We start from the raw sequence: 23,262 nt of genomic DNA, 5'->3' as shown, positions 1-23,262 counted from the left end.
TTCTTCAGGTCTTTCAGCTTGAGAAATGATGAGTGTGTTCTCTCTTTTTGGCTTTCTAACTCCAGCTCTTTGCATATTTCATTATAATACTTTACTCTGTCTTCTCAAGCTGCATTTTAAATCTTCTGGTCTTTTACTTCATCGTTTCTTCCTTTCACTTGAGCTACTCTACATTTAAAAGCAAGTTTCAGAGTCTCTTCTGATATCAATGTGGTCTTTTTTTTTTTTTCTGTCTTTTTAATGAATTTTTCCTGTTTTCATGGATGATGTCCTTGATGTCATCCCACAACTCATCTGGTCTTCAGTCGTTAGTGTTCAATGCATCAAATCTATTCTTGAGATAATATCTAAATTCAGGTGGGATATACTCAAGGTCGTACTTTGGCTTTCATGGACTTGTTCTAATTTTCTTCACCTTCATCTTGAACTTACGTATGAACAATTGATGGCCTGTTATGTGAATGGTCCCTGGCCTTGTCCTGACTGATGATATTGAGCTTCTCCATCATCCCTTTCCACAGATGTAGTCAAATCTGATTCCTGAGTGTTCCATCCTGTGAAGTTCATGTGTATAGTCACCATTTATGTTGTTGAAAAACAGTATTTGCAATGAATAAGTCATCCACCTTGCAAAATTTTATCATGCTATCTGTGGCATCTTTTCTATCACCAACCATATTTTCCGACTACTAATCCTTCTTTGTTTCCAACTTTCACATTCCACTTTAATCCTTCTTTGTTTCCAACTTTCACATTCCAATCACCAGTAACTATCAATGCATCTTGATTTACATGTTTGATCAACTTCAGATTGTAGAAAGTGGTAAAAATCTTCAATTTCTTCATCTTTGGCATTAAAGGTTGGTGTGTAAATTTGAATAATAGTAGTATTAACTGATCTTCCTTGTAGGCATATGGATATTATCCTATCACTGACAACATTGTATTTCATTATCAATTTTGAAATGCTCTTTATGACAATGCAACACCATTCCCCCTCAGTTTGTCATTCCAGGCATAGTAGACCATATGATAATCTGATTCAAAATGGCCAATACCAGCCCATTTCAGGTCATTAATGCCTAGGATATTGATCTTCAAGCATTCCATTTCATTTTTGACAACTTTCAATTTTCTTTGACTCCTACTTTGTACATTCCACTTTCTGATTATTAATGGATGCTTGCAGTTGATTCCTCTCATTTCAAGTCATGCCACATCAACAAATGAAGGTTCTGAGAGCTTGACTCCATCCACGTCATTAATGTTAGCTCTACTTTTAGGAGGCAGCTCTTCCACAGTTATATTTTGAGTGCCTTCCGACATGAGGGGATCATCTTCTGGCATTATATCAACGTCCCACTGCTATTCATAAGGTTTTCACTGGTCAATTTTTTCAGAAGTAGATCGCCAGGTCCTTCTTTCCAGTCTATCTTAGTCTGGAAGCTCTGCAGAAACCTGTCCACCATGGGTGACCCTACTGGTGATTGAAATATTGGTGGCATAGCTTCCAGTATCACAGCAACACACAAGCCACCACATTATGACAAACTGACAGACGAGTGGTAGAGAGTCGGGGATAGGAGGAAGAAATGGAATGTTTGGCTAATTGCCTCCATGAACAACTGCTTCCTTTGCATGAGACCAGAACTGGATGGTGCCCAGCTACCATTACTGAGCATTTTGATCAAAGACTCTATAAAAGAATCTTGATCAAAGGGGGAAAATGGAGAACAGTATTTCAAACCCTCTGGGAATTCAGATTTCCTGGAGCCATCAAGGCTGGATGAACCTCTGAAACTATCTATTGCCCTGAGATAATCTTTAAACCTTATACCAAAGATATTCCCTGAAGTCATCTTAAAACCAAACAATAGTTTAGCTTAACTAGTAAATAAGATCTGCCTTGAGCATTGTGGTCTTTTAAGAACTATCTATATAGGGTCACTATGAGTTGGAATCAACTCGACGGCAACAGGTTTGTTTTTTTTGGTTATATGGGATCCAGTTGACAACAGCAACTTGAAAGATTAGATAGGAACCTTAGCAGGCAGTGAGTTTATGTTAAAAAAATGTTAGAGGAGGAAAAATTCAGGAAAGAAGAGTGAGAATGGTTGTACAACTGGAAGAATGTAATCAATGTCACTGAATTGCACTTATATAAATGATTGAATTGATGTCTGTTTTGCTGTGTATATTCTCAACAGCAAAAATAAAATGAATTATGTAAATAAATAAATAATTCAATATATAAGTAAATAAGATATATTAACATTTTTTGAGTTTTGTACTTAAAAAAAATTTTTTTAGGTGATAAACAAAATGTGGTATATACATACCAAACTTAACCAAACCAAACCTGTTGCCATGTGGTGATTCCAACTCCAAGCAACCCTACAGGACAGAGTAGAACTGTCCCCATAGGGTTTCCAAGGCTTTAATCTTTACAGGAGCAGATTGACGGTTTTTTTTTTCCCCAAGGAGGAGCTGGTAGGTTCAAACCACCAACCTTTCAGTTAGCAGCCAAGCACTTAACCACTGAGCCCCCAGGGATCTTTACATGCACACATACAATAGAATATTGTTCAGAGATAAAGAGAAAGGAAGCTGTGATATATACTATGATATGTATGAACCTTAAAACATTATGTTAAATGAAAGAAGTCAGACTCAAAAGAATAAATACTGTGTAATTCCACTTATATGAAGTATCTAGAGCAGGAAAGGCATAGAGACAAGTCTGTTGGTGGTTACCACGGTATGAGAGGAGGGCAGGAGGAATGCTGAGTTACTGCTTGAGGAGTGCTTGGTTTCTGTTTGGGATGATGAAAAACTTTTGAAAATGGATAGTTATGGTGGTTGCACAGCATGTTGAATGTGATTCGTGTCACTGAATTATACACTTAAAAGTGATTGAAATAGCATTTTTTTAATGATATATATTTTACCATAATTAAGAAGAATACTTTGTTATTCTGCTGTTGCTTCTTGACTATTAACTTGACACCTCATTAATTTCTATATCATTCTTCTTGGGTTGTTTTGTTTCTCCAGCTCTGACCTAGTCTCTGAGCTCTAGATGTATATTCATTTGGCTGCTGGGTACCCCTTGGTATCTGCTGCTTGCTCTCCTTGATACCTCAGAATCAACTTTTCTAAAGCTGAACTCGCCATCTCTCCCTCAGACTGAAGGAGCTAAGCAACATGTTTTCAAATTTCACTGCCTCTTTCTGGGAAGCCTGAGAATACCTATTGCTACCTCAGCCCCTTTTGAAGTTTGTTTTTCTTTTTTTTCTCCCTACCAAACTTGCCATGATCAGTATCTGCTGACGCAGCTCGCCCCCGCTACAGCAGATGTGCCCAGGGAAAGGCACCCAGCCCCAAGTCTGTATTCTGCTCTTCGGCCTGGTGTGAAGACTGGCCAAGCCAATCTTGTTCTATCCCTTGTGTGTTGTGTGCAAGACCTAAGTTGAGCCATAGTTGCCTAGGCCACCACTGCAAAGGACAGGCATGACTGCTAGGTCACTCAGCCAGCCTTGACATTCTCAATTTCCTTTCTCCAATCACACTATCTAGGTCCCTGAGTGGCACAAACTACTAACCTAACAGTTAGGGGTTTGAACCCACCCAGCAGCGCTACAGAAGGAGACCCGTCGGCCTATTTCCACAAAAATTACACCCAAGAAAACTCTATGGAGCACTTCTACTCTGTCACATGGGGTTGCTATGAGTCAGAATTGACTCCACAGCAACGAGTTTGGCTTGGTTTTATGCTCATAATATGAGGCATTGCTGGTTCAGTGGTAAATTTTCACCTTCTATGCGGGAGATATGGGTTCGATTCCCAGCCAATGCACCTCACACGCAGCCACCAATCATCTGTTAGTTGGAGGCTTGCATACTGCTATGATGCTGATCAGGCTTCAATGGAGCTTCCAGATGAAGACAAACTAGGAGGAAAGGCCTGATAAGCTGCTCCCCAAAATCAGCCAATGAAAGCCTATGGATCACAATGGCCTGATCTGCAGCTAATCATGAGGGTGGCGCAGGACCAAGTAGTGTTTTGTTTCGTTGTGCACAGAGTCACCACGAGCTGGGGGCCGACTCAAGGGCAGCTAACAAAACATTCTCACAATAAAACTTACTTAACTAACTGACATTTGGGAATGAGGATGTGCCAATCATTATAGCAAACAGAGAAGTTTAATTTTCTCGAGAAATTCAGTGTGGTCTCATATAGTTTACATGTCCTATCATCAGTCTCAGGAACAAATGAAAATACCACATATCATATAGAACTGTTTTGCTTATTAAAGCACCTGTTTAGCAAGTGCCTCCAGTTCAAATAATCTACTTGCTGCACTTCACCTCACAAAACCACCAACCTATGTAGTTTTCCTAGAACACACAGAACATTTCCCCCCAAATGCACCCCAGACTCTTTTCATTTACCAGTAAGGGAGGTCATCTGCAGCTTTGAATTTTTTTTTTTTAACTAACTTTCTTCCACTCCTAGGTTTTGCAGCTCTTTGAATTTGATCCACCAAACTTCACATGCGAATATTACCTTTACCTTCATCTCCTCCCTCCTCAGCAGAATTTGTTAAAAAAAAAAGCTTCTTCCAAGACCATACTTGCTGGCCTGACAGAGATTGGAGAAACCCTGAGAGTATGGACCCTGGACACTCTTTCAGCTCAGTAATGAGGTCACTCCTGAGGTTCACCCTTCAGCCAAAGATTGAACAGGCACATGGAACAAAACAAGACTAAAGGGGCATACCAGCCCCGGGGAAGGGACTGGAAGGCAGGAGGAAACAGGAAAGCTAGTAATAGGGAACCCAGGATTGAGAAGAGAGAGTGTTGACATGTCGTGGGCTGTTAACCAATGTCATACAACAATGCGTGTACTAACTGTTTGATGAGAAACTAGTCTGTTCTGTAAACCTTCACCTAAAGTTCAATTTAAAAAAAAAAAAAAAAGATGCTTCTTCCAAGCACATGAGTTAGTAGCTAGAGGAGGAATTGTAATCCAAAAAACAGCCCTAAAATTCTTTCTTTTCTTCTGCCCTGCATTATGCTTCTAGCAAACTCCCCACTCAACCACGATTTCCTCTAGGAAATAGTATCGACTGTATCAGGAAAGCGAGAACTGTGGCATTATTGATAGCAGCTTCCCTGATAGGTCACCAGAAGCAGGGAATGTTCACTTGTATAAGGGGTCAACATTTCTATTCAATTTTCCCAGCATCCTCTGGCCAAGGCATCAGAAATCTTATGTCCTTGGTCTCAGCTCTGTATTAAAGGCAAAAGGAAGCCATAGAAAGCTTACTGGCCAGGTTCAAACTGTCCAGCTATTTCACCTGTTCTTGTATGACCTCTGGGCTCTCAGGAAAACAGACAAAAAAAGTTTCCCAGCTTCTAGCACAGCAGGTTGGTACAGACATGTCAGCCATAGAGATTCTCTGCTTACTGGCCTCTTCACCCCTGCAGGAAGCAAACTTTCATTCAATCTTGTTTTCTACTACCTTTTTTTTATATACATATATTTTTTATACTTAAGTCAATGATCCCTGGTGGCACAGTGGTTTTAGAGTATGTATTTGTAAAATTTTTGCAACTGTCCTTTTAAAATAGTCTAATGATTCATTCTAACTTCAAAGAGCAACGTTTTATTTCTTTTAACTTAGTATGTAAATCAAAGATACATCTTACACTTGTTTTCATGGCTACTTCCAAAACCCTAGAAAAGACACCAACTCTAAGAAAAAGCAATACAATTGCAAAGACTTTAAAATCACCAAAGACCTTAGCAGCACTGCAAGCACTAAATATTCTCAACCCTCTGTACCAATTCTAATTCTTTCTAATTCTCTCGTGTTGTTGGCCACTCCCTCTCTAGTTTCCCTCATTTTTCCCTCGCTTAAATTTCTGTATGCCCAGAGATAAGTATGCCCCTTCTCCCACTATTTGTCGTACCCCCAGTGCTCTCAGCGACTCTCACTAACATAAATATCACTTCTCTTTGAATGGGTACCAAAACTGATTCTCTAGCCAGCCTTCACCTCCTGCATTTTCATTGGCTTGCTGGGCCTACCTGATTATCCCCTTCAATGAAAATTTCAACATGTTCCAAATCTAATGCATCACCTGCTCCCTAAACCACATCCTCTGCCCATCTTTCCTGTTTCTAGAAATGGTCCCATGTGTCTCCCATGGCCAGGCTTAGAGCATCAGAGTCTTCGTTTTTTATTTTTATTTATTTATTTATTTGGTTTTAATTAACAGAAAATTCTCTCACAGTTCTGGAGACAGAAGTAAATCAAGGTATAGGCAGGGCCATGCTCTCGTCAAAGGCTCTAGGGGAAAATCCTTTGCTCCTCCAGCTTCTGGTAGCTCCAGGCACTCCTTGGCTGTGGCAGCATAACTCCAATCTCTGTGTCCATCTTCACATGGCCATCTTGCCTCTGTGTCTTTCTTAAGAGGACACGCATCATTAGATTTAGTGCCAACCCGGGTAATCCAGGATGATCTCATGTTGACATCTTTAATTACATCTGTAAAGACCCTTTGACCAAATAAGGTCGTATTTACGGGTTCCAGGATGCAGACATAGCTGTTTGAAGGCAGCCATTCAACACACTACAGTATCCTAGTCCGAAATATTTTTTGTCTTGAGAAATTCTCTCTGTTATTCTTCCTGACCACCTCCCCCCAAAATAAAGCCTACATTTATTCAAAGAGGGCACAGAACATTTCATCTCACCGAGTTTAGGTCTATAGTTAAAGTGATTATGAAATCTGTTCGTTGAAAATATGTCCAAATTGCCATTAGCCCTCTCCAGACTTAGCTGGGAATCAAAAACTGTTGTGATACAAACTGCTGTTACCCATTTAAAAGAACAAGCCTGGAGTTCAGCTCTCCATGGAGTCATCTTTAAAGCATACCGTTCGGGACCTTCTCCACGTCAGCCATCGTTCTGACCACTTGACGTGACATCTGAGCCTCACAGCTTCGGAGGGAAGAAGATAATAATTTCTTTATTACAGTTGAGGAAACAAGAGTTCAAAGGGATATAAAATACTTGCTTATGTTTACACAATGAATAAATTACAGAACCAAATTTGAATTCAGGCAAGTTTCACTCCTGAGCTATCTATCTCCTTTGAGTTTTCTGTTTCCCTTGTCCAGACTATAGTTTATGAGTCCATGTGATTTCCCACTAAATCCTTACAATAACATTTATTTGCCCACCTGCCTACTTTATTTGGCTAGATTGAGTGGGCTTCTGGACCTTAAATATATTATTGCCCAATGAGAACAGAAGATACTGGCTGAAGCTAGTGTCCAAGGCTTCTCTGCTTTCCTTAGAGGCAGAAGTTACAATCTCCCAGGTGCCCAGTTGATAAACTCCTGTTTCATCAGGAAGCAAAGCAAGAGTATGGAGTATGACTTTTTGTTAGTTGCCATTGAGTCAATTCCGACTCATGGTGACTCCATGTGTGCAGAGTAGAACTGCTATGACTTTTCGGAAGCAGATCACCAGGCCTGTCTTCCGAGGCACCTCTGATGTGTTCAAACCACAACCTTGCGGCTAGTAGTTGAGCGCTTAACCTTTTGCGCCATGCAGGGACTCCTGATTAATACCCTAGGTTTACCTTATTCATATACTCATTCATTTTATGCATTTCAGTGGTTCATATTTCATCTTAAGTGTTAATTCAGTTAGATTCATGCCAATTCAACACACATCTGCTGGGCACTTTCTGTATGCAAGGCTCTGTGATAGACCCTTTGCAGTATTAAAAGCTTCCCCCTCTCCTGTCTTCCTCTATGTATTCTTATGAGAAAAACTCTCTTTTCCCTCAAAGATTTAATATTGAGAGGTATACATTTTCTGATTGGTGAAATACTGAAAAAGAAATCATCACCTCTCTTACAGTCAGTTTTGAAAGTCATCTTGAAAAAATTAAGATTCCTTTTTAAGCCAAAATCTAAAACTGGAATGCATATAAGCCCTCATGGGCCATAGTCTACTTAAACTCTGTATCTAAAAAAAAAAAAAAGCAATTATTTTTAAACGTAGAACTTCTTGTCATTGCTCATGTACTGACCTTCTAATGATAAAACTGCTTGTGAATTTTACTTCTTAATTATTTTTTGTCTGCTTATTCCCCTAAGACAAACTCTTCATTATTTCTCAGCTTTCTACTTTCAAGAAACCAGTAATAAATCAGATGCTGCCCCCTGCAGCTCACTAGGAGACATTGCATGGTAACACTTTTTTTAGTGTTTAAGACTGATCCCTTTAATACTGCATGTTTGAGAAAGAAAAAATATTAGAACAAACTCGTTCCTGCCTCAAAGTTAAGCAAAGTCTGTCAAATGTATTAAGTATCTTTATAGAGTCTCCTAGGGTATCTATCTAAAATAGGTATAAATTTCAGGGAATTCAAAGTGTTCAAAATAATACTTCAGATTCCAGGGAATATTTTACATTTTGCAAGTTGTGAAGCTTCCAAATAGTTGAAACCCCACAGCAGAGTATGATAATTAATGACTTTTCAGTAACTTTAATAAGAGCCAACATCGGTTTTACAACTCTAGCCAAAACGTATGTGTGGTGTCATGGATTGAATTGTGTCCTCAAAAATATCTGTCAACTTGGCTAGGCCATGATCTCCAGTGTTGTGTGTGATTGCACACCATTTTGTCATCTGATGTGATTTTCCTGTGTGTTGTAAATCCTATCTCTATGATGTTGATTAGATGGGATTAGCAATGGTTATATTAATGAGGCAGGACTCAATCTACAAGATTAAATTGTGTTTTAAGCCAATCTCTTTTGAGATATAAAAGACAGAAGTGAGCAGAGAAACATGTGGGCCTTATATCACCAAGAAACAAAAGGCAGGAAAATAATGTGTTCTTTGGACCCGGGGTCCCTTCACTGAGAAGCAACTCAACCCAGGGAAGATTGACTTTCCTCCAGAGCTGACAGAGAAAGCTTTCCTCTGGAACTGAAGCCCTGAATTTGGACTTCTAGCATACCAGACTGTGAGAGAATAAACTTTTATTGAAGCCATCCACTTGTGGTATTGTAAATGAGCACGGATTCTTATCCTATTAGCTGATGGAAATAAGACAGACACACCATACCACCAGTTGCAAGGGAAACAAAGTGGCAATTTATTGTTTGGGCAAACAAGGAGCAACATGAGACCTAACAGCCGAAAAAGACCACGCACTTCCCCTCTGAAGGAGTTGGGGAGCTTTTTATTTCCAAAGGCATCTGGGGGTTGGGTTTGGTGCCCGGAATCTCTGCCCTTAGCCCTCCCATGTCCACATTTGGAGGTCTGGATGCTGAACCGTGTTACTAAGTAAGGCATCTTTTGCTTTACAAATGGGCTCAGGCACTGTGGTGTGCTGGAAAATATCTTCTTCTCCAGTGATGCTCAAGTCCAAGGACAGATTGAGGACACAGCTCTTCAGGCCCTGCACAACTGCCAAAATTCTGGTTCAGGAATGCAGGGGATCCTGGCACCAAATTCAAACTGCCATTAGGGCGGAGGCAGGGTCAGGCAAACTGCAGTTAGAAGCCTAGGTTTGGCGGGCTGCGAGGGGGTGGGGAACCTTGGCAGTACGGCGAAGCCTGGGCTGAGGCTTCAGCAGTTCTGTTAGAGCAGCACTAGGTGACTAAGATATGTGGCATGCAGAATTCTAAAATAACCCCAAGATCCCCCTCCCCAACCTCACATGCTGTATCATCTCTTCTCCTAGAGTATGAGCAAGATCTGTGAACATGATGGGATAGACACTCCCTTGATTAGGTTAACTGTATTACAAAAATGATGGCAATGGCCTATTACTCCCGTTATTACATTACATTATATAAGGCTCCTCCTTGTCAGACTGAAGAGTCTCATGCTGACCTTCAAGATGTTAGCTGCCAGCAAGATGGTACCTGGTTACCACTACCTACCATTCTGACCAGGGCTATAACAGATGAATTCTGATAGAAGGGAATAAAATGTGGAACAGAACTCAAATTCTTAAAAAGTTCAGACTTACCGGACTGGCTGAGACTTTAGGACTCCCCAAAACCATTGCCCTGAGATAGTCCATAAACCTTGAACCATAGCTATCCTCTGAGCATCTTTTAGTTAAATAACAGATTGACTCATTACCAGCGAGAACTGTGTGCCTTTAAAAAATCATGTATATGAGACGAAATGGTCAACAATTACTCTAAAGCGAAGATGAAATGTTAAGGGGGCAGGGAAACCAGATTACTGGAAAAGAAACATCCAGAATGGAATTAATGATAATGTTAAAAGATTGTGAAAAATATAACCAGTGTCTCTGAACAATATGTGTAGTAATTGTTAAATGGGAACCTAACTTGCTACGGAAACTTTCACTGAAAACACAAGAAAATATTATTTAAATAAATAAATAAGTGGCCAAGTTATGGAGACAGCCATGTGGCTATGACCTGAAAGCAACCACTGGCTGCCAACCAGCAACAAAATGGGAATCTCAGCCCTACAACTGCAAGGAATTGAATTTTGCCAATATTCCCAATGAGTCTGGAAGAGAATCCTGAGCTCCAGATGAGAACACAGTCCTGCTGACACCAATATTTCAGGCCTGTGAGACCCTGAGCAGAGACTCAGCTATTCTGGGCCCTAACTTCTGACCTACTTGGATGTTGGTTTAGATGAAGTTATCTGTGTATCACAGAAAACTAACATAGTGTGAATGTGGCTGCAAACCCAAGAGCTAGGTGACCGCTGCATGTGGTTCAAGTGTATTTAGTTTATAACATCGCAGAGACTATCCAGAGTTCACAAGGTTTTTCTTGGTGTCTTAATGAGTCACTGACATTTTTTGTTCATTGGAATTCTACATTGAACTTTCCCACTCCTATTCAAGGACCACACTGTCCATCTGGGATTGTAGTGGACAGTTTTCATTTCTTTGACTGTCCAAGCTCTGGTCTCCTTCATTTATTAAAGAACGTGCCTATGGAATTTGGAGGAGAAATAGACCTTGCCTTCCATTACAAATGCCAGACCCTCTTTCTCTGGCCTTGCATGAGGACACAGAATCTTGCCCTGGTCTCAGCTCTCTCCCGAGTGTTAGAATCTAAAGAAGGCGATTCACAGAAGCAGGGACAGTAGAGAACCTACGCCAGTGGGACCTAAGATGACATCTGGGGTTCCTACCAAGAGTAGATGCCCATGGCAAGTAGCAGCATGGAGAAGGTTAAATGCATGGGCCCTGGTGCCAGCCTGCCTGAGTTTGAATCCCTGCCCTTTCTCTGAATAGCTGTGTAGCAGTCAGCTTTACTAAGTTAACTAGCATCAGATTTAAATAGCCAGAGTGATCTGTTTAAAATATAAGTCAGATCATGCCACTCCTTTGTTCAAACCCTGCAATGACTCCCATTTCCTGAAGAGGAAAACCCAAAGACCTCAAGATGGCCCATATATCCTACATGATTTCCCTCCAACTCTCACTGCTTTGGAGTCACTGGTGGTGCAAACTGTTAATGTATTTGACCACTAACTGAAAGGTTGGTGGTTCGGGTAGAAAGGTTGGTAGTTTGAGTTCACCCAGAGGCAGCATGAAATAAAGGCCTGGAAATCTACTTCTGAAAAATCAGCCATTGAAAAGCCTGTACAGCACAAATCTGCTCTACTCTGACACACATCGGGTAGCCATGAGTTGAAATTGACGCAGTGGCAACTGGTTTGGATTACTGCTTTTCTAGCCTCAGTTCATACAGTTTTTCCCTTTGCTGACTCTGCTCTAGCCTCCCAGGCCTCCTTGCAGTTTCTCGAGCCTGCCAGGCATATTCCCACCTTTGGCCTTTACACCAGCTGTTCCTTGTACCTGGAACATTCTTCTTCCAGATGTCCTGATAACTGTTTCACCTCTCTCAAGCCTCGGCTCAATGAGGCCTTCCCTAACTACTCTATTCAAAACTGCAACCCCTCACCCCTATACTGCCATTCTCATTACCCAGCTCTACCTCATTTGTTTTATTTTGTACTTGTCACCTTCCTAGCATGCTATATAATTTATTTATTATGTCTGCTGTTTATTATATGATTATCACATTAGAGAATGTGAACCCCACAGAGAGGTTGAGCATCACTGTTGTACACTGAGGGCCTTGAACTCTCAATAGGGATGTATACTTAGGTAGCAAAAGAATAAAGAACAGCAAGGAAGTGAATACCATGCAAGACAAAACAGGAGTTGACTTTGAAGGAACAAGGAGTTGTGATTTGGAAGGCACATGCAGGGGCTCCTGACTTGCAGACAGTATTCTGTTTCTTAATCTGGTTGGCAGTTAAATGGATGATTGCTTTCTCATAATTCATTAAACTGTACATTTATGTTTTATGCATCTTCCTACATGTGCTATTTTCACAATAGAACACAGCTTTAAAATTTACTTTTGTTTCTCTTCCATAGAAAAAAGGTGTTGCTTTAAAAATATTGTTTATAAAAATATTATCAGTTCCATGATTATAGTATTAAACAGCACAATGTGTTCATAATGTCCAGAAAAAGTCACAAAAGGCATTTTATTTTAAAATACAATCTTAATATAAGTAAAGTGCAAGACAACAGTACACCACGTGTAGCTATGAGTCCATGATTCCCTTTTGTTCCCATTCCTTTGTACCTTCTTCTCCTTGTCTCCCTCTCTCCCAAAAAACTAACTAAGGTGTGATAAAGAAATAAAATGTAGATGTGATGGTTTAAAACATATCCACAAATTCTTTGATATATACTTCCCTTCAGGAAGAGAAACTTAATTTTCCTGCTCTTAACGGTCTTAGTGACTCTCTTCTAATGAATAGAATAATAGGCAGGTGACAGTATATGACTCAGAGACTCAGTCATAAAAGGCACTGTGGCTACCCAGGTGTTCTCTCTCTCAGATCACTTGCTTTTGGGGATGCCAGCAACCATGTTTAGTAGTCCTATAGAGAGGCCAATAGGTGAGGAACCGAGGCCTCCAGCCAAAAGCCATGTGAGAGGCCATCTTAGAAGTGGATCCTCCAACTCCAGCCAAGCCTGCAGATGACTGCAGCTCTAACCAACATCTTTACTGAAACCTCATGAGAGACCATAAACTAGAACCACCCAACTAAGCTACTCTCAAATTCCTGACTCACAGAAACTGTGAGATAAAGTATGTATCTTAAGCCAATAAATTTGGAGTAATTTGTTACTCCACTAGATGATTAATAAAATAAACTAGATTACTCTTACATAAAAAGAGATACTGAGATGTAGAAAGAAAGATCTGAGGATGAGGAGAAGATGGAAATAGAGATAGATGTAGTGATGAAAATCCCTAAGGCTTTCACTTTGGAGAAACAAGATGAGATTGGGGCAACTGATATAAGAAATGGGACTTTGGGGACAGAAAGATGTTTATAGGTAAATTTAGGAAAAGTTGCTGTGCCATGTGGTATAGCCCTCTCCTCAGTGTCCCCGAGAAACTTTAAATAAAGATCTGTATTGTTCTTTAAAAAAAAAAATAACATACAACACTGCCAGTATTCTAACGTGTATTCAGGTTCATGAACCACTTGTCTAAGTCAACTGTAGTAATCTCATCCTTCTTTATTAGGTATTCTATTTTCCAGTTTTCCTTACAGCTAAGAATGGCCATATGACAAAGCTCTGGCCAATGAGACCTCAGAGGAAGTCTGTTAGGAGCTTCTGTTTCCTGCTGAGGAGAGAAACACATATGAAGGGAGTTCCCTGACACTGCCCCTCCCCTTTCTTCCTGTCCTGAGTGAATATGGTTGTGTAAGGCCATGAGTTGTGACAATGAGAAAACAAGATGGAAAGGTGAACAGAAGACAACTGAGCAGAATAGAAAGTACCTGGGTTCTTGGTGACATAACCAAGCTGCTTTATGAAGCCTGAATTGTCTAGTTTCAACCATCTTGTTAGTAAGAGTGTTAAATATTCTTTATTGCTTTTGCCACTTAAACCACAGCTACATGGTTTTCTGTTATCTGCAGTAAAACCATTGCTGATACATACGATCAATTTCATTTAAAGGTGGTGTCCTCCTTCAAAGGTGGGCCTGATTCACACTACCTAAGTTCAAATTCTCCTTCCACTGCAGGCTATGAACCCTTTGACAAGTTAGTTACCTCTATGCCTCAGTTTTCTCATCTGCAAGAGGGAGACAATTATACTTACATCATAGAGCTGTTGTGATTATTAACTGAGAAGACACATTAGGTACTTTTTTTTTTTTTGAAGAGACATATTAGGTACTTGGAGAACCCTGCTGGTGCAGTGGTTAAGTGCTTGGCTGCTAACCAAAAGGTCAGTGGTTGGAACCTACCGGCCACTCCAGGAGAGAAAGACGTGGCAGTCTGCTTCTGTGAAGATTACAACCTCGGAAACCCTATGGGGCAGTTCTACTCTGTTCTATTGGGTTGCTGTGAGTTGAAATGAACTTCATGGCAACGGGTTTGGTTTGGGTTTTGGATCAAGAGGCAGTCATTTGAACAGAGCGAGGAGATACTGCATGGTTCAGAATTGGAAAAAGTGTGTGGTAGAGTTGTATCCTTTCACCTTACTTATTCAATCTGTATGCTAAACAAATAATCCAAGAAGCTGGACTATATGAAGAACAAGGCACCAGGATTGGAGGAAAACTTATAACAACCTACAGTATACAGGTGACACAACCATGCTTGATGAAAATGAAGATGACTTGAAGCACTTAGTGATGAAGGTCAAAGACTACAGCCTTCAGTATGGATTATACCTCAGCATAAAGAAAACAAAAATCCTCACAACTGAATCAATAAAGAGCATCATGATAAACGAAGAAGAAATTGAAGATGTCAAGGATTTTGCTCTACTCCTTGGCTCAGCAATTGAAGTTCATGGAAGCAATAATCAAGAAGTCAACTGACATACACATTGGGCAAATCTGCTGCAAAAGTCTTCTTTAAAATCTTAAAAATCAAAGATGTCACTTTGATGACTAAAGTACACCTGACCCAAGCCATGGTCTTTTCAATCACCTTATACAAATGCACAAACTGGACAATAAAAAAGAAAGACAGAAGAAGAATGGGTGCATTTGAACTGTGGTCTTGGCAAAGAATATAGAATATACCGTGGACTGCCAGAAGAATGAACAAATTGGTCCTAGAAGAAACACAACTAGATGGCGAGACCTCAGCTCATATGCTTTGGACACATCATCAGGAAAGACCCAATGCAGAAAAAAGACAACATGTTGGTAAACTAGAGTTTAGTGAAAACGAGGGAAACCCTCAGTGAGATAGACTGGCACAGTAGCTACAACAATGAACTGAAACATACCTGTAATCATGAAGGTAGCACAAGACTGGGCAATGTTTTGTTCTGTTACATATAAGGTCTCCATGAATCGAAGCTGACTTGACAGCAACTAACAACATTAAGTACTTAAAAGAATGCCTTGCTCATGTTATACAAGAAATATAAGTTTGTATTATTCTCAGATTTTAAAAAGTAAAAACCTGGTATTCAAAATCTTCCAAGACAACAGGGCCCGCACAGAGACATGAAGTCTGTAAACTACAGGTTTAGGACTAGAGATGATCTGGTTCAGGTATCACCAGATTTGGGGAAAATGTGGAATAAATGTGGTTTTTAACTCTTCATTGAAGAAATTTCCAAACTGATACAAACACAAAGAGATTTATATAATGATTGCCGTCTACCTATTGCCCAATGTCAGCAACTGTCAACACTTTTCCAATCTTGTTTGATCTGTCTTCTTCCCCTGAAAGCCCCAGACATCCTATCCTATCACTTCCCTCATAAATACTGGATATTTTTTTGATTCATTGATTAGTTATATCACCTAATTTCATCCAAAAATTAAATTAAATACCCCCATTTTTATTCAAATAATGTGCATGGTCTAGTTTTTGGCCAACCACCCCCTCTCCCACCCCCACCAGGCATTTTCATAAGTGTACTATGCTAATTTTTCATAGCAACATGTAAAAAAAATTAGCATAGCACTCCTAAGAAAATACCTGGGTTTGAGGAAGGGTGAAGTTGGCAAAAAAATGTAGAACACATGGGTTATTTGCATAAAAATACAGTATGTTTATATATGCATATATCTGCAAAACTAGGAATTTTTTTTTTTACATTTTCCTATACTTATTCTGAATGTAAGACCTAGGACTGAGGTCTTAATAACTGTAGTTGGAAAAGTTTGGAGCCATGTAGAATGAGTTAAAATTCCAGTTCCACCACTTCCTAGCTATGTGATCAGAAACAAGTTACTTAGCCTCTGACCCTGAGTTTCCTCACCTGCAAAGAAGAAATGCTAATGACCACTCTGCAGGGTCATCTTGAAAAATAAATAATAGAATGAAGGTGACTGTGATGGTTAAGATTGTATGTCAGCTTGGCTGGGCCATAAGACTCAGTGTTTATATGTGATCACTCCCATGATTGAATCTGCTGTGAACAGCCAATCAGTTGAGAGGGAGTTTCGTTAGAGGTATGGCCTGCATCTGAATATAAGCAGGCATTCTGGCTTTTCTGCTCACTCTGGATCCTGTGGCTACCTCCTTTCCATCTGACCTCTGGCTCTTGGGACTTGAGCTAATGAGCTTATCTGCAGACCTTGGGATTCACTGATATTCACAGCCTGAAAGCAGAAGCTCTGCTCTCCCGCCTGCTGATCTTGGGTTCACCAGCCCCTACGGCTACGTGAATCATCGAGAGAAGTCTCTATCCTGATCCACGGACTTGGGACATTCCAGCCTCTACAATTGCGTGAGCCGTTTCCTTGATATAAATCTCTCTATATATATATTTACACGCTTTACTGGTTTTGCTTCTCTAGAGAAACTAGCCTAAGACAGTGACTAATAGCTATTATTTACCAAACAGGCTAGGCACTGCCCTAAGCACTTTTCCTGTAATATTTGATTTAGTCCTCACACCAGTCTCAGCAGATACCCCTGTTTTACTGACAAGGTCCGCCCAGCCCTTGTGAAATAGCTGAATCCAAACCCACCCAGCCTGACTCGAGAACTTGCATGCAGGGACCCAGGTGGCACTTGGTGCTTGGTCCGTGCTCAAGAAATACTCCTTTTCAGGTGATGGGAAAATTTGGGAAAGGATGATGGTGATGGTTGCAAAACGAGGAACACAATGTCACTGAATTGTACATGTGACGAATTTTGAAGTAGCAAATGTTTTGTTACGTATATGTTTACGGTTTTTTAAAAAAAGTTCCCTTTCAGTCCTAGAAGCAGTTTTTGAAGGGGTAGAGGTGACACGGAGTGGTCCCGATTATATACAGGAGGCTTGTGAGAGGAGGCAGAGTCTAACGGGGCAGAATTCCACACAAAGGGAGGATCAGCAGCACTGAAAAAAGCCTTCTCAAATTTACAAAGCTGCCTGGGTGTTGGGGGCAGAGAGGGTGAGGGGTGAAGGAAAGAGGAAGGAAAGAGGTTAAAAGGGAAGTGCCGAGTCAGGAAGAAAGGAGAGCACGAATACCGAGCCACGGGTCAATGCTCTCCTGACTTCCCACAGCTCCTCTCAGCAGTGCTACTGCCCTGGACTGACAGATGGCGCTCAGGAGCTCATCCACGGACAGGCCCAGCAAGGAGCGAGGCCAACTCTCAAACCCACATCCATCTGAGGGTCCTTACTTCATTCCACGCAGTCACATCATGACCTTTTTAAATAATCTGACTGACCGTTATTTTTTACAAAACTGGCATCTAGTATGAAATGTCAGGCATGGCTTTGAGATTGGAGAAGTTCAGGGAGTGAAGTGCGGAAGCTGACTGGTAACCTGAGATTGGCCCCAGAAAGACTGCAGGCCCCAGGATCCAGGAAGACAACTCTGAACACCAGTTAGGCCCCCTAGGTTCCTATCACTGTTTGATGGGCGTGGAGATTTTGCTTAATTGGCAAGGCAGGGCTAGCTTGGATGGGCCCATCAACAATCCTGGCCTCCTCACAGTCATTCCCAGGAAATTTCAGATCAGCAGTAAGCTGGGCATGGATTCTAAGAGCTTGGAAAGGATGATTCTAACATCAGTGTTTACTAGAAACGAAGGCCTTCTTTTTTTTTTTCCCCATTTCTCTTTCCTAAGATCTTTTGTGTCTAAGTAGGCTTTAGATGTAGAGTGGGAGATTTTACGGTACTTTTTAAAGGGGGATCTGTGGACTCCATGAGAATCAAATGGAGAGTGATTTTAAAATGCCTATTCCCAGGCCCCACGAACAAAGATTCTGATTCAGAAGGTCTGGCATAGGGCCTAGGAATCAGCTTTTTAAAAATAAGCACACAGTCGATTCTCTCTCCGCTGTGTTTTTAGGCATTTCTCCAAGTGTTGCCTAAAGATCACTGGTGTCAGAAGACCACCAGGATTCTTGTTAAAAACACTAATTCCCTGGTTTTAATCTCTGGTCAGGGGTGGAGTAGCCCAGGATTCTGCTTTTTAAAGAAGCTTCCCAGTTGAAGATTTACTGGTAAATTTTAACAACCACCTACCAGTCACTCCTTGGAAACCCTATGGGTCAGTTCTACTCTGTCCCATAGGATCACTATGAGTTGGAATCAACTCTATGGCAATGGGATTTTTTGGTTTTACCTAGAGAAAGACAAAATATTTTCTGATGGGCCATGGCCTGGAGGACCTATTTCTGCTGCGTCGCATTAGGCTACTTTGGGTGTGTGTTCATGAGAAATTACAACCCCAAGACTTGCGTGTGGAATGAGAGGGAAACAGGTAATTGAGAACGGGAGTAAAGTGATAACCAAGAATGGTAATACATCAAAGGCTTTGTATAAAGTGCCTCCAGTAGGAGTGCCACAATGCATTTGCCCTCTATTTATCCTTGCTTTGCCCCCAGCACAATTTCTTCTGCATATAGATGCTCAATAAATATCTGTTAAATTAAATGAATTTATTCCCCTTTTTTAGTGCTGTACTTTCAACAAATACATATTTTTGCTGCTGGTGTTTTGACAGACATCCCCCAAAACCCCATATGTGTGTATATTGGAGGAGCAGAAAAGGTGGTGGTGAAAGAAATTGTGTTTAATAAAGGAACCAAACCAACCCAAACCCACTTCTGGTGAGTCAATCCTGACTCGCTGTGACCCTATAGGACAGAGTACAACTGCCCGATAAGGTTTCCAAGGCTGTAAACCTTTACAGAAGCAGAAAGCGGAGTGACTGGTGGGTTCAAACCACCAATCTTCTGGTTAGCAGCTGAACACTTTAACCATTGTGCCACCAAGGCTTCTTTTAATAAAGGAAAAAAAAATAATAAAGGAAGGGAGATAAAATTCAGTGAGTTGCTAAGTAGACTTAAGTTGTAGTTGGGGAAAACATAACTACAAGTTCTAATTTAGCTGACTTCTCTTGCTCTGGGATCTTAAGCAGGCTACTTTCATTTCTCTATTTCAGCCACACCCCTTTTTTTAAGGAATATGCCTCATTGGAATTATTTTAAGAAGTAAGTAATAAAAGACTGGAAAGAACCTTTTCCTCTTAGTCATAACTATAAACGAGAGGTGATTAATTTAGAAGATGTTTATTGAGAATTCTTTATATGCTAGAAGCTGTGGTAGTGCTGAAGAACTACGACTACTAACCAAAAGTTAGGCCATTCGAATCTACCAGGTGCTCCTTGGAAATCCTACGGAGCAGTTCTACTCTGTCCTACAGGGAAGCTATGAGTAGGAACTGACTCAAAGGCAAAAGGTTTGGGTTTTTTGGTTATTGTGGGAGAAGCTGGGGAATTAAGGGTATGAAAGCAGAAGCTGGAGGATCAGAGAAAAGCCACTAACTGCCTCGCTGAAGCACTGGCACTGGTGGACATGTCAGAGCAAAGTAGGCTGGAAAGCCAGGAACTTACAGTTGCCACAGTGAAACCACACTGGCCACCTGGGGTTACTGTTGGTCAACAGGGCCTGCACCTGAGAAAAAGAGTTGGCTGTGGAGCAGGGGAGGAGGGCCAGGACAAATAGGAGCTGCCACCACCCATGTCTCCCACTGCCTCTAACCACGATAGCCTTCAGACAGTAGTGGCTGCAGTTTTACTACTGCCCTTCGAATCTCACGCAAGTTTCTCTTTTTCTAACTCTAACACAATCATAAGAAAAGGGGTTCTGCAAAATGTAGCTCCAGCTTAATCAAGTGAACACCATCCATATGAGGAGATGAATCAAGATGTACCAAAAGAAAATTTCCAGAATTCCAACACGTGGCCAAACATGCTTGTTCAGGTCTCAAGCTGTTTGCGACTCCTCAAATGTTTGTCTAAATGGTCTTCTGTGTCAGCTCTAGAATCATCCTACTCACAGCAAACTGGCTGCTTATCATGAAGGTAGGAGAAACCAAGTGGTAAATGTTAGGTCAATACTACAACATAGCTAAACACAGGTGCTACAATTAAGAGTTCCTCACTGAGATTTTATATTTCGCTGCGACATAACAGCTATAACAATCATTTTAATGATTAATTTTTTATCAGATTTCAATTTCTGAGGTATAGGGTGCTCATTTATCTGTTAAAACCTTTAAGTACTTACTATTTGGTACGTGAAAGGAAAGCGAAATATCCTACCAATCTCTGTGTGACCCAATTACACACCCTTCTCCCCATTTTTTCTGGTTGTTGTTGCTGCTGTTGAGTCAGCCTCTGACTCACGGTGATCCTATCCACAATGGAACAAAGTGCTGCCCAGTACTGCACCATCCCCTGACTGGCTGTAGATCGGACCATTGTGATCCACTGGGTTTTCATTGACTGATTTTGGGAAGTAGATCACCAGGTCTTTCTTCTTAGTCTGTTTTAGTCTGGAAGCTCTGCTGAAACCTATTCAGCATCACCGCAACATGCAAGCCTCCTCAAGCTTCCATGAGGTCTATTGGTCAGGAGTTGAAACCACGTCTTCCACATGAAAGGTGGAAATTCTTCCACTGAACCCTTAATGCACCCCCACTCCAACACCCCATACCAAGTTCCCCACAGGATTTCAGTAAATAAAACCTGGTGATAAGGGGGAGAGAACAAGGCCCTGAGCCATTTGATAAGTCACAAGCTCTGAGATTTCACAGAAGGCCTTTGTCTAGAAGGATTTACCTTAACTCCTTAAATTAAGTAATTTGGTGAAAAACAACAGAACTTCCAAAGGGGGATTTATAGTAAGAATCTTGGTTTATCTCAAAGGCCAGAATGCAACCTGCCCTCAGGCAGAAACTGAAACCAAGAAGTGGAAAGTCACGGGCACTCCACTCTGTCTCGTTTCTGCTTCTCTCCTTCTCCCTATAAACTGCATTTCGCTGTTCTTCAAAGTACAAGATAGAATGTGGCGGCTCCTCTTGCATTTCAAGTTACAATTTGAAGTGCACGGAGACTGACTTTCAATTCTAATCTAACCGGTTAAATTTGGGTCTGATGTCCTCCCCTGGTCCAATCAACTTGGTTGTAATGGAGCAAGGGTAAGTACAAATACGGCAGCTAGGACCTACCTTGTGTGTAGGGGAGATCCATTCCCAAAGGGAAGAGGGGAAGATGATAGGCTTTGTGGATATTACCAAAGGTATCAGCACCCTTACTTTCTTATAGAGGATACAAGGTTAATCTAATGCCAGTCAAGTGTACAGAGATGACTTCCTGGGGAGACTCTAAAAATCAAGCCTACTCTTTAACTTCCTCCAGAGGTTGACAGGAAGAGCAGACCCAATGCAAAGTTAGAAGCTAAGAAGATGAGCATTGGGGGAACTGTAATCAAGTCAGGATCTACAAAGCAAAGTATGTCCAGGAGTGTAGTAGGCATTGCTGATTGCCTTCCAAAAAAACTTCCCCTTTTCCTCACTGTTACAGCTCTGGATTTTAGGTATCTACTCTCCTCCACTTGTCCATGTGCTTCTGTGAATGCTGGCTACTTCCCAAGCCCTGAGAGTGTCCTGGTTAGTCTAAGCCAATCAAGGTGTTACCATTCTCTTTGTTGGTGATTGATTTAGACTTGTGCAGATGACATATTCTGGGCATTGAGATAGGAGGGAAAGTCTGCTGGAAGTTTCTGGGAAAGGTTTCCTTACTCGTAAAAAAAAAGATACAGAGAATGAGATGATATTTTCTTCCTCTGCGTATCTGGATACTGTATACTCCTGGAATTGCTGCAGCGATCTTGTGACCATGAGGAGAGCTAAAATAAGAAAAAAAACACAGAAGGGAAGGGAAAGCTGGAAAACGAGAAGACCAGGGTCAATGGTAGTATCATTTATCCTTGAAATAAACATCATGGGCTAATTTTTCTGGAATTATCTACATCTGGCTTCTTATACGAGATAAATTTTCTTATCGTTTAGTCCACTTTGAGTTGATTTTCATTAAACTACTGCTGAAAGCATCCTAATTAAAACAGGGAGTATGTTTTAATACTGTTCTAAGACTGAAAAGGCAAGCAGGTCAGATCCTGTATAGAGAATCAGGAGTCAGAATAGTCAGCCTTCTCAGCAGCAACCCTGGAAGCTAGATGGCGATAGAGCCTTGTCTCAACATTATGAAGGAAAAAATTTTCCAATATACAATTTTATGCCCAGTCAAATTATCATTCAAATATGAAAGTAGAATAAGAATATTTTAATACACACAAGGTTTCAGAAAATGTACCTACGCTGAACACTTTCTGGTGGAGAATGTGCTTTCCCAAAATGAGACAGTAAGCCAAGAAAGAGGAAGACATGGGATCCAGAAAGCAAGACATCCAACACAGAGGTGAAGAAAGGTCCCGAGATGATAACTGAGGTCAAAACTTTGAGGGCATTTCTATAAAGGGGCAGGGCACAAGGCTCCAGAAGAGATTTCTTTAATAAGATGAAATTTATAATCTGATGCATCTGAAGATGGTAAGAGTTTTTAAAAATTGGCAGAGAAATGTGAAAACAAACTCAGTGCCCTTCAATGAATGAAAGCATAAACAAAATGTGGTACATACATACAATAGAATATTACTCACCCATAAAGAGAAATGAAGTCCTGATGCATGCTACAACATGGATGAACTTTGAAGACATTATGCTGAGTGAAATATCAATCACAAAAGGACAAGTAGTGTATGACCTCACTTGCATGAAATGAAAAGAATAGGTAAACATATAGAGGCCACTGGTTGTTAGTAGTTAACTGAGATGGAGGCGGGGGGGAGGGAGAGAGGAAAT

The 23,262-nt window shown here is 40.9% G+C and overlaps 1 long non-coding RNA gene across 2 annotated transcripts; it reads right to left on the bottom strand.

Moving 5' to 3' along the window:
- Positions 1-5,885: 5,885 nt before the first annotated feature.
- Positions 5,886-22,399, bottom strand: LOC126077559 (uncharacterized). Of its 2 annotated transcripts, none has more exons than XR_007517769.1 (3): positions 22,159-22,399; positions 6,946-7,036; positions 5,886-6,474 (listed from the first exon to the last, which is right to left on the bottom strand). It is a non-coding gene; the product is annotated as an uncharacterized LOC126077559 (long non-coding RNA). The 2 variants fall into 2 exon arrangements; XR_007517770.1 differs by having other exon boundaries at positions 5,886-6,470.
- Positions 22,400-23,262: the final 863 nt, after the last annotated feature.

The sequence above is a fragment of the Elephas maximus genome, chromosome 5, assembly GCF_024166365.1.
Source record: "Elephas maximus indicus isolate mEleMax1 chromosome 5, mEleMax1 primary haplotype, whole genome shotgun sequence".
NCBI classification, from domain to species: domain Eukaryota; kingdom Metazoa; phylum Chordata; class Mammalia; order Proboscidea; family Elephantidae; genus Elephas; species Elephas maximus.
Note: the sequence above shows the minus strand (reverse complement) of the source record. Positions and strands in the feature narration are given on the sequence as shown.